This window comes from Macrotis lagotis, chromosome 6 (assembly GCF_037893015.1).
Source record: "Macrotis lagotis isolate mMagLag1 chromosome 6, bilby.v1.9.chrom.fasta, whole genome shotgun sequence".
Taxonomy (NCBI): Eukaryota; Metazoa; Chordata; class Mammalia; order Peramelemorphia; family Peramelidae; genus Macrotis; species Macrotis lagotis.
The window spans coordinates 11,640,979-11,653,755 of NC_133663.1; the positions used below are offsets into that span (position 1 = coordinate 11,640,979).

General features: G+C 42.5%; 1 non-coding gene across 1 annotated transcript; it reads right to left on the reverse strand.

Annotated features, from left to right (window-relative positions):
- Positions 1–6,888: 6,888 nt before the first annotated feature.
- TRNAF-GAA (transfer RNA phenylalanine (anticodon GAA)) lies at positions 6,889–6,962 on the reverse strand. Its single transcript has one exon. It is a non-coding gene; the product is annotated as a tRNA-Phe (tRNA).
- Positions 6,963–12,777: the final 5,815 nt, after the last annotated feature.

Below are 12,777 nucleotides of genomic sequence, written 5' to 3' on the forward strand. Positions count from 1 at the left end.
GGCCGGGGCAGGCCCAGAAGGGGTATTTTTAGACCTCGTCCGCCCTGGTGGGGGGGAGGGAGGCGGCCCGGCGAGAGAAGTGGGGGTGGGAGATAGTGGCCAGTGAGGGATCCTGCCAGGCCGCTGACTCTTAAAGCTACACACCCCGCAGTGTCAGGCAGAAGAATGGGGGGGCAAACACAGACTCTGGGGCACTGGGGGTACTGCCCAGCCCCCAGAGGGCAGGAGGTGGGAGGGGGATAGAGCACCTGGAATCAACGCCCAGAGTTCACCTGTTAGCTCTGTGACCCAGGGCCTGCTTCATCACCTGGGAAAGGAAGGAATTAGACTCGGTGGTCTCCAAAGACCCTCCCTGTCTTCAGTCTACAATCCAGTAAGATCTTTCAGAGACACCATGAAAAGTCTTAGTTTTGGAGTCCCAAGTCAAATTCTGCTTCGGGTGCCCATTCCTCAGATGACCCTGGGCTCATCACTTAACCTCTCTGAGTCTCAGTTCCCTCTTTGGTCTCTTCTAGGAATCAGTCTATGACCCGTAATTATCTCTGATTTCTCTGGGTCTCAGTTTCTTCATCTCTAAAATGAGAGGTTCAGATTAGGGGATCTTAGAGGTCCCTCCAGCTCTAAGATACAAGATCCTGGGGTCCTAAGTCGTGTCACTTCCTGTGCCTTAGTTTCCTCATCTGCTGAATGAAGGAGGGGGATGGACCAGTTGGACCCTGACCTCCTGTCTGGTTCCAAATTTAGGATTCTAAAATGATGATATTGGTGTGATCCGAACAGGATGCCAATAAGGTTCAAAAAGGCTCCAGTCATACACAGGCAGGACCAGTTTTATGTGGAAATGACCCTAGAGCTTGGTTTTGGGGAGGAGAAGGATTTTAACAAACAGAGATGGGGGGGCAGGGAGGACTTTGGAGGGAATGCTATAAAGGAGGCATGGAGGGGGGAAACAAGAGAACGAGACAAGGAAGGGCCCTGCGTCCAGATGAGATGGGACATGGAGCTTAGGAAGTGGCAACCATGAAGGAAAGAGAAGAGTTCCACAAAGCGATGCAGAGACAGGCAAGCAGCATCAGACTGACCATTTTTATTGAATACTAAGTGGCCAGAGACACAGATTTGGACTTGGGATTGGGAACATTTTCCTGACTGAAACTAGGCCAGTGTGAAATGAACTGCCCCATAGTCCTTTCCTCATAATGGTCCCTTCCAGGAGCAGCTAGGTGGCACAGTAGGTAGGTCCCTGGCCCTGGAGTCAGGAGACCTGAGTTCAAATGTGACCTCAGACGCTTAGTATTGCCTCACTGTTGTGACCTTGGGCAAGTCACTCAATCCCACTGCCTTAAATAAATAAAATTTTTAAATTGGCTACTTCCTCCTAGTGCCGGCTCCACTCCTGATTCTCTGGACTTTGTTTACCCATCAAGGGCCCCTTCGGCTGCTCCTTTTCCTCTGTCATGTTCTTTGGGGAACTGAATTGCATTGGACTACACTGAAATCAGTGGAATGGGATCCACTGAGAGTGAATTGAAGTGAATTAAATCAAACACGAACAAACTGGGTGGGGTTGGGCTGAATTAAAAGGGAAGTGAGAAGGGGGCAAAAGAAAGAAGTCTAACCCTTTCGAGAAAAGTTGGGTTTGGTGTCCCCAAATCCTAAGCCTCCCTTCCCCGTTTGTCTAACATCTAATGGATTCTGCATCAGAAAGGCGCCTGCATGAAATCCATCTGCCCCTTTTGCCTTGTGGGGCTACAGAGATAGAAAATATTATATAAAAATAACCTAGCTATTATGGTGATTCCTCAGGCGCCCCAGCTCCATTTCTCACATTCACTCCCCCAAAGAAGGCTCAGTTTCATGTATCGCCCATAGCTGCAGGACCCTCTGGATTTCAGGCTTTAAATGGAAATAGAGTCAATGTTTCTTCCATTCTCTGAGAGGAGCTGGCTTCTCTGGAGGCCCTAGGAGAATTCTCAGGGAAGATCTTGCCATGAAAGGCCGGGCATTCTGCTGCCACTTACAGAACCTGAGATGAAGGAGTGAACTCAGATAGCCCTTAGTATCCCTAATGAGGGGTCATCGAGCCTCCACTGTAGCACCTCCAAGGAAGAGGATACAAGTCAGCAAATAATCAATGTTACGGTTTGCCGAGTGCTTTGGATAGGTTTGAATATCTCTCCCTCCAGAGACGGAGGAAGAAGCAAGGGAACATCTTCTCTTGGCTTCCCTGCCTGAGATCGGTCCTTCTGCAAGAGGCTTAAGGAGAGGATGGATGGAGGCAGGAAGCAACCCAGGAAGACTTGTGCCTTCCCTCCTCATCCCCCAAGGCCTGAAGCCCCTCAAATGTGAAAAGATTGTTAAAAGAACAGTGCAGAATGTTAGGGAAAAAAGAGCAAGAAATGGGGGCTTCCTGGGTTGGTTGATGGTAAAGATCCGGCTCAATACTTTTTTCCTTGCAATTTTCATCAGTGGAAAGAAATTCTGGTGTAGGAACTTCCTTCAGTGTGAAGTCGTCGTGTGTGAGAGCCCTAGGAGTTCTGAAGGGTAACCAGCAGTCACACAGCCGGGAAATGTCATCGCCTTTAGACTTGAACTCAGGTCTCTGTGCTGCAACATCAGTCGCTAAATGAATGTCATGGGTCATGCAGAGGCCCCATTCCTAGGCATGGGTCTAGGAGGGACCTCCAAAGCCATCTGGTCCAGCCTTCTGATATTATAGTTGGGGAAGCTGTCAAAGAGAGAAAGAACAGTCCCAACTGGATCCGACAAGCCCAAGAGACATGTTTTTGTAGCAGCAAAAAAAGTAGAACCAAAGTCAATGTTCACTGACTGGAAATAACTGAAGAGAATGGAAGAAATAGAATTTATCTGAGGGATTTAGAGTAAGAAAAAGCAGATGGCACAACTGAGTAAGAACACTGGGTCAGGAGACAGAAAGACCCGAGTTCAAATCCAACTTTTCATCATGAGGTGTGTGACCTTGAGCAAGTCATTTCACCTCCTGTCTACTTCAGTTTCCCCATCTATAAAATGGGTAGAATAATAGCATTTCCCTCCCAGTTGTGAGAATTAAATGAAATAATAGCAAGAATACTTTCAAACTATCAAGAGCTCCATAAATGATTACTATTGGAGAGGTGCAGCTGAAACAGCCATTCCCCTCCTGCCAAACTGGCCTTGAACCCTGCAGTCCTTAGTCTGACTGGTTCCTGGACAGCGTCACTCTGAGCCCCTCCATGAAGACTTGGTCTTGGTGGGCACAGGAGGTCATGCCACACCACAAAACTGTAAATCCGAGGACTTGGGAGGAAGTAAATCCAGGTTCAAAAGAATCCCAAAAGGCAGTCTTAAAGAGGAAAAGGCATAGAAAACTGCTGTTCAGTTCAGCCTCTTGGGTCCCAGGAGAGGTGGAGGTCTCTGGGTACAGACCCGGCTAACGAACGCTTTGGTTTGTTGGGATCAAGAGTCTGTTGAGGGAGGGAGTCAATGGGAGAGCACAACAGTGCAGAGAAAAATAGGCATGAAGAAAACATTGTCTGAAGTCACAGAAAAAGGACAAATGAAGCTGAGCGAGTCAGTGGAAGCAGGGCTGGGGTGGGATGGCGTAAAGGCAGTTTTAGAAGTAGAAAAGGGGGTACACCCAGGTGGCACAGTGGATAGAGCCCGGAGTCAGGAGGACCTGAGTTCAAATCCAGCCTCAGATAGCTGTGTGGCCTTGGGCAAGTTACTTAATCCTATTATCTTAAATAGAAAATTTTTTAAAGTTAAAAAAAAGTAGAAAAGGGACTGAGCCATGGCTGGGGGAGGGGGGTGGTCTTCGAGGCTAAAAGTGCACAGGAGAGCCTCAGGTCACTTCTGGAGTGAGAGGGTGCTGCCACGCCTCTCTGATCACTGCCCAACTAACAGTCCCTACAATAGGTTGCGGTGGGGCAGGCAGAGGGGGAGCCTTGCGCTGTGGGGCAAGGAATATCTTAGATAAGGGGGTCACACAATTATAGACACACTGACGAGAGGGGCCCCACCCAAAGACTTCCAGCATGGTGTAGTTCCACCATGATGTGGCCATGAACTTGGGTACTTGAGATGGTGATACAGGAGAACACTCTAGGCCAAGGCAGGAAGACCTGAGTTCAAATCCCGATTGTGTGATCCTGGCCAAGTCTCCTCACCACATTCTCTGCTTTAATAGGGGGTTCTCAATCTTAGCCACCCCTCACCCAAGGTCCAAAGACAGCGTGTGTAAGAGAACCCAATAGACTGTGGCAACGCGCCCTCTAGTGGCACACATAAGTAGTACAGCGCCCCCAGTGGTGGAGGGACTGGGCACCATGCTGTTAATGGAAGGTGATCCTGTTTTCCTCTCTTTTTCAATTCCATTTTATTTCCAGGGACCGGGTTTGGGGATTTGTGGTTGGACGTTATAATGACCAAGGTGAGTAAACCTTGCAGTAAAGTGCTGGGCACCCATAGGACACAGAGCACAGCGCTTGGAGTCAAGAAGACTCGAGTTCCAATTCAGCCTTAGGCTTTTACTCATTGTGTGACCCTGGACAAATCATGCACCTTCTGACTACCTCAGTTTTCTCTTCTGTAAAATGGAAGCTTCCTACTTCCTCAAATCATTGGGAGGATCAAATAAGATAATATCTGTGAAATACTTTGCAAACGTTCAAGCATTTTGTTGTTAAGTGGCTTTCAGTCATCTCTGATTTTTTGTGATCCCATTTGGGGTTTTCTTTTTTTTTTAAAAAGATTTTATTTATTTTGACTTTTACAGTTCCCCCCCCCCATCTTGCTTCCCTCCCCCCACCCCCCCAGAAGGCAGTCTGTCAGTCTCTCCATTGTTTCCATGATCTACATTGATCTAAGTTGAATGTGATGAGAGAGAAATCATGTCCTTAAGGAAGAAAAGTATAAGAAATAGCAAAATTACATAATAAGCTAACAATTTTTTTAAAAAGAAGTTGAAGGTAAATAGTCTTTGGCCATTGTTCAAACTCCACAGTTCTTTCTCTGGATACAGATGGGATTCTCCATCGCAGACACCCATTTGAGGTTTCCTTGACAGAGATACTGAGTGGTTTGCCATTTCCTTTTCCACATCATTTTATAAATGAGGAAACTAAGTCAAACAGAGTTGTCTGAGGTTAGATTTGAACTCATACCTGTTTTGACACCTGATTTTCCTCACTATTGCTATTAACCAGTGCTTCTATAGCTTTAAGGTTTGCAATGCTTTACAAATATTTCTTGTTATTCAAACCATTTCTTTTTCTGAAGTTGTTAATGTATAAATTGTCCTCTGGGTTCTACTTACTTCAGAGAAAACTCCTGGGCTCATCGCCTCAGCCTAGACTAATTCCTATTGCCAATGTCCTCATTTTAGAGAAGAAAAGGAGACCAATGAGATAATGAGACTTGCCCAACATCACCCAACTAGTATTTATCAGAAGGATGATTTGAACCCAAGTCCCCTGACTCGAGCCAGGGCTCTTTCCTCAAGACTTTGATCCACTGCAAGGATCTCTCCCTCCCTTCTTCTCCTCCCAGGTCTCCCTCAGTCACCTCGAAAGCCTCTTTCATGTGAACTGGTGCCCATCCTCTTCTCACTCCTTTACACATCACAGATCTGGAGCTGGAAGAAGTCTCTGAGGTCATTAGTTCAAAAGCCTCATTTCATAGAGGTCAAATGACTGGTCCAGGGTCACACAACTAGCAAGAGGCAAAAGTAGATTTGGGACCCAGACTTTTCCCTCTCAATTGAGTCTTCTCAGCCACAATCTGCTAACAAAATTCCAATGAGACAGATGGTCCGACAAATGGCAGGTTACAGGTAGGGATGAATGCAAGCATCACTAAGCATCAAACTCTTCTCCCCAACCCCTTCTCCCAACTCTGACCACCAACCCATCTGGGCTGCCTAGATCCGAGGAAGGAGGAGCTACAGGCACCCCTAGTCTGCAAGGGATGGGGGCCCTAGGGAGGAGAAGCCAAGAAAAAAAAATCACCAGGATTGGCAGCAGAAAGATGAATGAGGGAAGCTATGCTGGGAAGAATTCAGATAAATGTTCAGGATATCCAACCATTCAGAGCACAGCAGTATTTATAGCTGTGAGACTGAAAGAATTCACTCCTCTCCCCACCTGTTCCCAGGACTCTGAAATCACAGTTAGCTAGTTAACAGCTGAGGCTGGATTTGAATTCAGGTTTATTTGACCCCCAGCCCTCTGCTCAATCTCCATCTGCCTAAAATATGCTGAAATGGCAAGACCTGGGATTGAACCAGCTACCGCCGGATCTTCAGTCTAACACTCTCCCAACTGAGCTATTTCAGCTTCTAGCATCTCCGGTCAGGTCCAGGAGACCTGGAAATGAAAACTGTCACGCCAAAATCTTTGGCACTCCAATGATGTGACACCTGATGGCATGCTGATTAATTAAAACTGGCGGAGTTTAATTTAATGGACACGAAACAAAGAAGATTTATTTTGATGCAACCTTGGGAGCCTTTCCTCTACATAGCGCTAATGCTCCTACATACGGTATCCATTTCCCTCCCTCTATTAATAATTATCAGAGCTGATGTAAGGCATCTTAAGGTTTATGGAGAGACAGAGACAGAGACAGAGATAGAGATACCTACATACACACATACACATATATATATGCATATACTTAAACACACATGCAGCTATGTAGATTCTCATTGAACCCTTACAATAACCCTGTGATTGAGAAGGTGGTATTAGAATCCTTTTTACAAAAAAAGAAAACTGAGGCTGGAAGTCAATGAGGGCATTCCCAAGATCACACAACTGATCTGAGCGTAGGTCTCCCCTCCTCCCACTCAGAGTTCTATCCACCGTCCTGTCTAAAATATTCCCAACTTGCCGAAACCCGGAATTGAACCGGGGACCTTCAAGATCTTCAATCTAACGCTCTTCCAACTGAGCTATTTCGGCTTCTTGAGGCAGCCCTTGCCTGTAGGGAGACAAGGCTGACAATGACCATTTTATGTATCTCAGACTCCCAATCTCCCAGTGGGAAGGCTCCGCAGAGACCACTGAATTAGTCTGTCTCTCAGCCAGAGTCCCCTTTAGAGCATCTATGCCAATTGGATACCCACCCTTGATTTGGAGAGTTCAAGAGACAGCTCCCCACCCTTGAAGGCAGTTCATTCCACTTTGGAATAGCCCTCGACGTTAGGATGCATTTCCCGCTATGAAGCCTCAGTTGGGCCCTCCATGACTTTCTCTGGAAAGTGAGCAAGGCTCATCCTTCTTCCATATGACAGGTTCCAACCTGAACACAGCAACCATGACTGAACCCTTCCCCCAGTCTCTGCTTTGATTTCCTTTCACAACTATTTCTTCTTAATAGAAAGGTCACCCCTTTATTCCTCCCCCATCCTTTGGCCACTATTCTTCCTTTTGAATAAGGTATCACCTTCCAGAGCCAGAGTTCATTCATGGATCCTCGCCCCAGCAGGTTTCACGCACCTGTGTGCATTTTATATATTTGTCTATGTAAATGCTGTTCCCCTCTCTTCACCCCCCAGTAGAATGCAAACCCCAGAGTGATCCTTTTTGAGTCTGTGTACCCCCAACCCCAAATGTATTGTCCATACACAAGTGCCTAATGAATCAAACTAAATTATATTCTTGGATCATAGATTTAGAAGGGAGCCCAGATGCCATCTAGACCACCCATCATTGTACACAGGAGAAAACTGAGGCCCAACCAGGTTAAGTGACTTCCTCAAGGTCATACTGTACAAGCTTCAGAGGCAAGATTTGAAAACATGAGTCAACTTCTTTTCACCGCACCAATTGAATTGAATGAATAAAGCAACTCTGCCTTGAAGTACTGGTCTTCCAAGGGTAGGTGAGAAGCAAAAGGGAAAAGGTGGGAAGTAAGGAAGTCAGTGAGAGGAAAATGGAGAATGTTGGCTGTTCTGCAGAGTTTGGACAAGTCAGTGCTTGGTCTTACATGTCACTCATGTCCTCTCCCAGAATCACTGAATTTGAGGATGAAATGAGACATCAGCAAGCATCTAGGCCGACCAGTAACCAGAAGGATTCCCCACTATAGCTTGTCCAACAGATGACAGTCCAATGGAGATCCCAGCCTTGCCCTTACTGCTTATCCAGTTCTGCTGCTCTCTGATCTGGTTGACCTTCTCAGCTTGCTTCATTGACTCTCCATCTGCCCTGCCAACACCATAGGTGTCCCCAAGGCCCTGTCCTAGGCCTCTTTCCTTTTTGTTCTATGTTCTCACCTCCAGTGACCCCACCAGCTCCCATAAGCTCCATTATCAACTGCCTTGGGGACACCTTGGAAGGTTTGCTCCATGGGCATCAGTCTCAGCACACCCCAAACTCAAGACCTTTCCCACTTTTGAACTTCCCTATTCACAGTCAAGTATCCCACCATCCAGTAGTCAGCCAGGTTCCCAGCTGCAGAGTGCAGCCCCAAACTCCTCATTCTCACTAATATCAATCTGCTGCCAAATCCTGTCCTTTCAGGACAGATACATACATTCCAGCATATGCATGTATGTATATCCTATATATACTCAGAGAGAGAGAGAGAGAGAGAGAGAGAGAGAGAGAGATACAGATACAGATACAGATGGAGATAGAGACAGAGATAGAGATAGAGAGTGATAGAGAGAGATAGAGATACAGATACAGATACAGATGGAGATAGAGACAGAGATAGAGATAGCGATAGAGAGATAGAGAGAGATAGAGATACAGATACAGATACAGATGGAGATAGAGATAAAGAGATAGAGATAGAGAGATAGAGATAGAGATTAGATAGAGAAATAGATATTAGATAGAGATAGAGATAGAGAGATAGACATAGACATAGAGAGATAGATAGAGATAGATAGAGATAGAGATAAAGATAGAGATATAGAGATAAAGATACAGATGGAGATAGAGATAGAGATAGACAGAGATAGAGATAGAGAGATAGAGATAGAGAGAGACATAGACATAGAGATAGAGAGATAGATAGATAGAGATGGAGATAGAGATGGAAATAGAGATAGAGATAGAGAGAGATAGAGAGAGATTAGATAGAGACAGAGATTAGATAGAGATAGAGATAAAGATAGAGATATAGAGATAGAGAGAGATAGAGATAGAGATAGAGATGGAGATAGAGATAGAGATAGACAGAGATAGATAGAGATAGAGATGAGATAGAGAGATAAAGATTAGATAGAGATAGAGAGAGATAGAGACAGAGATTAGATAGAGATAGAGATAAAGATAGAGATATAGAGATAGAGAGAGATAGAGATAGAGATACAGATGGAGATAGAGATAGAGATAGACAGAGATAGAGATAGATAGAGATAGAGATGAGATAGAGATAGAGAGATAGAGATTAGATAGAGATAGAGAGAGATAGAGATAGAGATTAGATAGAGATAGAGATTAGATAGAGATAGAGAGATAGACATAGACATAGAGATAGAGAGATAGAGATAGAGAGAGATAGGGATTAGATAGATATAGAGATTAGAGATAGAGAGATAGACAGACATAGACATAGAGATAGAGAGAGAGATAGAGATGGAGATAGAGATAGAGAGATAGAGATAGAGAGATAGAGATTAGATAGAGATAGAGAGATAAAGATTAGATAGAGAGAGATTAGATAGAGATAGAGATTAGAGATAGAGATAGAGAGATAGACATAGATAGATAGATAGATAGATAGATAGAGATGGAGATAGAGATAGAAATAGAGATAGAGACAGATAGAGATAGAGATAGATAGAGATAGAGAGATAGAGATTAGATAGAGATAGAGATAGAGATTAGAGAGATAGACATAGACATAGAGATAGAGAGAGAGAGATTAGAGATAGAGATAGAGATAGAGATGATAGAGATAGAGAGAGAGAAAGAGAAATAGCTAGAGCTAGAGCTATAGATTAGATATAGATATAGATATAGATATAGATATAGATATAGATATAGGTATAGGTATAGGTATAGATATAGGTATAGATATAGATATAGATATAGATATAGGTATAGGTATAGGTATAGGTATAGGTATAGGTATAGATATAGATATAGATATAGATATAGATATAGATATAGATATAGATATAGATATAGGTATAGGTATAGGTATAGGTATAGATATAGATATAGATATAGATATAGATATAGATATAGATATAGGTATAGATATAGGTATAGATATAGGTATAGATATAGATATAGATATAGATATAGATATAGATATAGATATAGATATAGGTATAGGTATAGGTATAGGTATAGGTATAGATATAGATATAGATATAGATATAGATATAGATATAGGTATAGGTATAGGTATAGATATAGATATAGATATAGATATAGATATAGATATAGATATAGATATAGATATAGATATAGATATAGGTATAGATATAGGTATAGATATAGGTATAGATATAGGTATAGATATAGGTATAGGTATAGGTATAGGTATAGATATAGATATAGATATAGATATAGATATAGATATAGGTATAGATATAGGTATAGATATAGGTATAGATATAGATATAGATATAGATATAGATATAGATATAGATATAGATATAGATATAGATATAGATATAGATATAGGTATAGGTATAGGTATAGGTATAGGTATAGATATAGATATAGATATAGATATAGGTATAGGTATAGGTATAGGTATAGGTATAGATATAGATATAGATATAGATATAGATATAGGTATAGATATAGATATAGATATAGATATAGATATAGACATAGATATAGATATAGGTATAGATATAGATATAGATATAGATATAGATATAGATATAGATATAGATATAGATATAGGTATAGGTATAGGTATAGATATAGATATAGATATAGATATAGATATAGATATAGATATAGGTATAGATATAGGTATAGATATAGGTATAGATATAGATATAGATATAGATATAGATATAGATATAGATATAGATATAGATATAGATATAGATATAGATATAGGTATAGGTATAGGTATAGATATAGATATAGATATAGATATAGATATAGATATAGATATAGGTATAGGTATAGGTATAGGTATAGATATAGGTATAGATATAGATATAGATATAGATATAGATATAGATATAGATATAGATATAGATACAGACAAAATCATGTACCAAAAGAAACCAGCCCTATGTCTAACATTTTCATCAACAATTTGGAAAAAAGGAATAACTAGGGTACTCTTCAAGTTTGCAAATGACTCAAAGTTAATGATGATGGTTTATATGTTAGATGACAGAATGAATCTGGAAATAAAGATCAAGGGTTTGGGATGGACTGGCAGTCTCAAAATCCATCAGCTGTGTAATATGGCAACGAGAACCAGTCTAGGGGATCTCATTGTGTCCGGTCCTAAGGAGTAGATGGTCTTGAGGACATCTTCAGTGCTGTGTTCAGTCTTGGGCACCATACTTTCTAAAGGACATTTATAAGCTGATTCATGTCCAGAGGGACACATGGTGACCATGGCTCCACCGAAGAGAGAGTAATGAACGATTCGTCTAGACAAAAAAAAACATTGATTGCATGCCATCTACTCTGCAGGTGGTTTTTCTGTCCTTAGTTCTTTGCATGGAATCTCCACCATCAAAATGTAAGCTTCTTAAAGGGAGGGAATGATTTTGTCTTTCTCTGTTCTTGGCAAGGTGTCTGACTTAGGAAATGCTTAATAAATGCCTATTAATTAGACTGAACCTAGAGGGTGAAGTGTGATGGGTGACACTTGGGAAAAATCTAAAAGAATTAAGGGTTAAAGTCTCTTTTTTTTCAGGTTTTTGAAAGGCAATGGGGTTAAGTGACTTGCCCAAGGCCACACAGCTAGGTAATTATTAAGTGTCTGAGGTCAGATTTGAACTCAGGTTCTCCTGACTCTAGGGCCGATGCTCTATCCACTGTGCCACCTAGCTGTCCCCAGTGTTAAAGTCTGAAACAAGTTTAAAGAGGGATGTGGGGGGCGGCTAGGTGGCGTAGTGGATAAAGCACTGGCCTTGGAGTCAGGAGTACCTGAGTTCAAATCTGGTCTCAGACACTTAATAATGACCTAGCCCTGTGGCCTTGGGCAAGCCACTTAACCCCATTTGCTTTGCAAAAAACTAAAAAAAGAAACTAAAAAAAAAGAGGGATGTGACAAAGAAGAGGTTTTGAGCTGGTGCAGAAAGGTGGATTTCAATTCATGGTCTTAACTGGAATATCCTCATATTTTCCTGGTGCTTTGAAATTTTCAGAGCCCTGTCCTTACCAAAACTGCACCCAAGTATCCCCATTTTACTGAGAAGCCAAGTGAGATGATGAGAGATTAGGAGACATGTCCAAGATCTCCCAGCAAGGCAATATCTGTGGTAAAATTCAAACCCAGGTCTCCTTAGTACAAACTCTACACTGCCTAAGAAAGACCATTTGACTATTCAACTGGCCTCAAAGCGGGACCTCAAACTATATAGCAACCCTACCCCCAAACTCCTTTAGTGAAAGGCCGAAGAAGAGAGTCTTGGCCAGGGATGGGTGAGCTAACATGATCCTTGTGGACATTTTTCACATTGAGAGTTTGTGACTCTATGAAAACCAAAGAGAAGGAGCATGTCTTAGGTGGGAGAGGACCATCCCAGGCATCAGGAAGACACAGGGTCACATCCTGACTCTGACAAGGACCAGCCACATGAGTCTGGACAAGCCTCTTACCCTCTCAGCA